Source organism: Cricetulus griseus, chromosome 4 (assembly GCF_003668045.3).
Source record: "Cricetulus griseus strain 17A/GY chromosome 4, alternate assembly CriGri-PICRH-1.0, whole genome shotgun sequence".
NCBI lineage: Eukaryota > Metazoa > Chordata > Mammalia > Rodentia > Cricetidae > Cricetulus > Cricetulus griseus.
Window position 1 is genome coordinate 8618143 of NC_048597.1, and position 5235 is coordinate 8623377.

At 38.8% G+C, this 5235-nt stretch overlaps 1 pseudogene; it reads right to left on the minus strand.

Moving 5' to 3' along the window:
• Nucleotides 1-4166: 4166 nt before the first annotated feature.
• On the minus strand, nucleotides 4167-4779 carry LOC113835369 (annotated as a pseudogene).
• Between the last annotated feature and the right edge of the window lie 456 nt (nucleotides 4780-5235).

The window sequence follows — 5235 nt, forward strand, 5'->3', positions numbered from 1 at the left end:
CACACACACACACGGGGCTGGGGGGGAAAAGAGATGGAGTCTATTTTGTATTGGCCACCTATTGCTGAACATGGTCCCTGCTTTGGGGTATGACTGATATACTTAGTGACACTCCTGTGCAAACAAAAGAAAAACAATTGTCTTTTTGCCAGCAGATATCAATTGCAAACAGCTTCTTGGTTGTGGGTGGAACTTTGTGTTTGCTTCCCTTTCTCAGTGCTGGGCTTTTGTCTGGTTTGAAACTGGCGGTCTGTGCACTGTTACAGCCTCTGTGAGCTCCTTTGCATATCAGTCCTGCTATGTCTGGAAGACATTGTCTACTTGGAGTCATTTACCTCCTCTTCCTCTTAGAATCTTTCTGTCTCCTCTTCTCCATAGAACCTGAGCCTTGGGGGGAGAAGATTGGAAAAAACATCCATTTAGGACTGAGTGCTCCAAAGTCTCCTGCTTTCTGCATATCGTTCTGTTGTGGATCTCTCTGTTAGTTTCTATTTACTACAAGTAGAAACTTCTCTAATGAGGGTTGAGTGATGGTCTACTTTATAGACCTAGCAATATGCCGTTAGGAGTCATTTTATTGCTATGTTCCTTTAGATTAATGGCAGTAAGTTTTATCCCAGGCTATCACCTATCTATTCTGAGGTTTTGGCCCCTTCAGCACGGACCAGTATCAATACCAGATCATAGAGTGGACCATAAATTCAATCAAAAAGTGAGCGGTCACTCCAGAAACATTTGTGCCATGATTGTACTCAATCTGAGTTCTTATTTTGGTTCTTGGGACCAAAATAGAGCCTAACAAAGCTTTAGTTTTATTATTTAAATAATAGTAAAATATACGAATCATGATAAAGGATAATATCAAATAAAGCAAAAACTTATGAAGATAATTTTTGTGATTATTTTGAATATGCTAGTCAGCAGGTTTTTAAACAAATTACCACATTGTGCCAGTCATAGTGGAGTTTTAAAATGTTTTGTTAAAAAGTATATATAACTTAAACTTCCAATAAAAATTTTTCCTTACTTTGTCAACTATTGTATTAATCTCTGTTATATCACTTTTTAAAATTGTATGTGTATGTGTATTTTGTCTATTGATGTCTTTGCAACTTTTGCATATCTGGTGTATTTGGAAGCCAGAAGAGAGTGAGGAATTCCCTGGAACAGATGTTTGTGAGCCACCATGTGAGTACTGAGAATTAAACCCAGTTCCTTCTGAAGAGCAGTGTTCTTAACCACAATACACGATTATTTTTGAGCCTTTGTTTCATTAATTTAATTTATAATTATAATTGTTTTGCAATCAGAGCATATGTGTGCAAGCAGAGGGCTCAGAGAAACAGCAAAGGTCCTTGGGATCTATGGAGAGTAAAAGTGGCTTCTTAGGGCCAGTGGGGAAAATCCTGCCTTAAGACTGGCCATCAGCATCCCCTTCCTTTTATCTTCTATAGGCTCAGTCATTCTCTAGAACAGGGGTTCTCAACCTTCCTAATGCTGTGACCCTTTAATACAGTTCCTCATGGAGTGGTGACCTCCAGACATATCATTATTTTGTTGCTACTTCATAATGGTAATTTTGCTACTGTAATGAATTATAATATGAATATCTGATATACAGTATATCTGATATGTGACCCCAAAATGTTACAACCACAGGTTGAGAATCATTGCTCTTCAGAGGGTTTATTGGCAACATTCTAAACAAAACACATACAAATTATGTCAAGAGTAAAGAGGGAGATTCTTCTGGAAATTACAGAAGAAACATCAGTGTGAATCAGTCATGACATTCCTGTCATAAGAGTAGCTTATTATATTTGCTGTAGCAAAAACTACAGCAGCCACAAATACACTGTACAGAAACATGCTCAAGCTCAATTACATTGACATATAGATTTCTACTGAGTTGCGGGTTGAAAATGTTGAAAGCAGAACACATGTGCCAAGGATAACCCTTTTGGGTACCACGCCTATTTCTGAGATTATAGGGATGCATCTCCCCACAAGCTAATGCTAAACTCCAGATCTCCTCAGTGATGTCCAGCTGAGTCCATATCCCTACTAACATGTCTTAGAAAGGCTGTTTCGAAGTATTTACTACTCGCTTTATTAAGTGCTACCTACCTTCCTCAGATTCCTCATGTATCTCTTGTTAGCCCAATAAGTTGTCTACAGCACTGCCTACTATTCTCTCCGTATCTGTCAATTCAGTCCCTCTCTATGCAATGACTATTAGATGACCGTAGTGAGCCAGGAAGCTTCCTAAGGTCTTATGCACTGTCTACCTTGTCACTGTCCTGCTATTTCTATGGAACTTCATGACTTACAACTCCTGTGAGATAACTTACTGTGGATCTCTAAGCTTTTGTTCAAGGAGCTACCATTCCAGATCCTATGGATCTAGAAGCTGCCATTCGGTGGCATTACAGCCCAACAAGAGGATCGGTCTCTATGACATCAACTACTAGGTCTTTATATTCTTACAGTATTGAAGTCAAAGTCTCTATATACTTAACTGGTGTTTCCATGATTACCCCTATTGCTAACAGTTACTTTTTCATTCTCAGATTATGAGATAACTGAGTAACCAAATTATGCCTTATTTTCTGTATGATGAATGTAGGCCTGTGCTAGTAGTTTTTAATTCAAGACCAACTTAAGAAATATCATTGAATACTTTGGTGTAATTTGACACCACAATATACTGTTGCCATTATTAATATTTTGCTCATAGGTTTTGCATTTGTGAATTTGAAAGACTAATTAAATATAGGTATGCTTGTCTGAGTGGATTGAGAAATACATACATTGTATTGGGGTATATTCTTTATTCACTGTAGCCAATTCCTGGTAGACTGTCATTTGTATCTGTAGACATTGCTCATAGGCAGTGGGTATTGTTCAGATTGGAGGCATTAATTTCTGCTCATCCTGAGAAAGTAAGTAATGATGATATAAACAAGCAATAAAAATAAGAATGAAATATTATAGTTTTTCATGATGTTGCTTATACACAGAAAAAATATTATCTAAATGGACATTATCAGCCATGGGAAAATGTGCCATAAATTCTCTAGATAGACCATCATTTTATGTGGGAACAACATAGTTAGGGAGGCTATGAGAACCTAAAAGTACTTCTCCTGGACAGCACCCATCAGCAATGTTTGTTAGTAATTTGATGATATTTTATTACTTAGTCTTAGTCTCAAGTCAGATTTAAGTCAGAGACTTGGAAATGATTTATTTGGGCTATGATTGGGGAAAGCAGGTAGAAAACAAAGTAGAAAGGAACATCTTAGAGTTGCTTTTCCAAGACACAACTGGGATGCAATGTTCTAGAGATTTTCAGGCATGTTTTGGAGAGATTGTTGGAACTCTGCTCTGGGAAATGATAATACCATGGAAAAAAACATTTCTTCATCTGCTTCTGTCTTTCACTGGTTAAAATTGTGTAATTTCCTGCATTCTTACAACTGTGCAATAGAGGAAGAACAGGTGGGACTATTTGTTTTCCTATTATGACCCTTGAGATACCTAAGTACATAGCCAAATAAGTATTGTGAAAACTGTATGGAAGATATTATTCATAAAATGTTTGTGAACCTGCAATGCTCTGTGCTGTGCAATCTACGGGAACATGCTATATGAAATAAAGTGTTATGAGACACAGAATTGTCATTTACCTTCCAGACACATGACAGAAAAAAAGATTACTGAAAGTTTCAGACTGAAGGGGTTTGAAGCTTGCCCAAGTTTGTGCACCAAAGCCTAGTGAAATATGAATTCTTGAAGGTGTCTCCATTCTTTGTTTTCCTTAATTATTGCTTTCCAAAAATATACAATTACTAGAGTAATCAAGGATTACTTGATTTTTGTATTCTTGCCATAATGGAAATGGATTTGTATGAATAGATGGAATCAGTTGCATCTATCTTTTTATCCTCATGGGGGGGGGGTCAACATTGCAAAGGAAAAAGAAAAAGGAAAATTTATGTGTACCTGAAACTTTAAGGGTGTTAAAGTAATGTGTTTCAAAACGGTTCTGTTAACTATCAGATAATCTAGGTCTTCAGTTGTATTTCAGTGATCAATATGTTAGTTTTTTTCTTTAAACTTGCTTGATTTTACTGACTGATCCACCTGAGGCCACAGGCAGCCCACTATGTACAGACACGAGGGAAGTTTGGTTTCTTGGTCTCTTACTCCTTGGACAGAGTCTTGAAGATCTCCTCCTTCTTGGCTTGGAGGGCTCCTCCCGGCGCTTTTGTGCTTGCTTGGTCTTAGACCTGCGAGCCTCAGCCTGGTCAGCCAGGAGCTTCCTGCGGTCTTTGTCTGCCTTGATGCCTGTGGATGTGCTCCATGAGAATGCGCTGGATTTGAAGACATCCCCTGTGACCTTCAGGTACAGGCTGTGGTACATGTGGCGCTCAGCCTTCTTGGACTCACGGTATCTCCTGAGAAGTGGGCACAGAATCTGCATCCTTCTCATCCAGGTCACCTTCTCAGAAACTCTCGCATTGGCAGTACACTTCCGCTTCCCTAAGCCCGTAAGCCTGCCCTTCCGTGGAGCCAAAGTGCTTTTCCCGCATTGAGTCTGGGAATGTATAGTCATGGCTTTCAGATGATCAGCTCATCTTTGAACAGCTTCCGGATCTGCTGAAGGGAGTTAGCATTGGCGATTTCATTGGTCTCACTGCGGTCCAACCAGACCTTCTTGTTACCACAGCGGAGGACGCTAGAGGCAAGCCTCTCATGCAGCCTGAGCATACTCATGGCTGTGGACACCAATATGTCAGTTTTTAATGCCAGTACCACACTGCTGTTATTCCTATGCCATTGTACTATAACTTGGAATGAAGGGTGTGCTGCTTTTATGTTTGCATATGAACTTTAGGATTTTTTTCAGTTTCTATGAATTTTGGTGAGTATTGTTTTATATGAAATTTACAGATTGCCTTTGTTAGGATTACCAGTTTCATAACAGGGATCAGACCCCCTCCATGAACATGGGAGGTCTTTCCATAGTCATGTATCTTCTTTAAATACTTTGCTCAGTGTCATAATGTCTTTACTGCACAAAACTTTCATTGTTTTGTTAGTTTTATTGCCAGGTTGCAAATAAGATCATTGCCATGATTTCTTTCTCGGTATGCTCATGCACTGATGAATGGGTAATGCAAGCGTGGTACACTTGTACAATGGAATATTACTAAGAAACATGAAATTGCA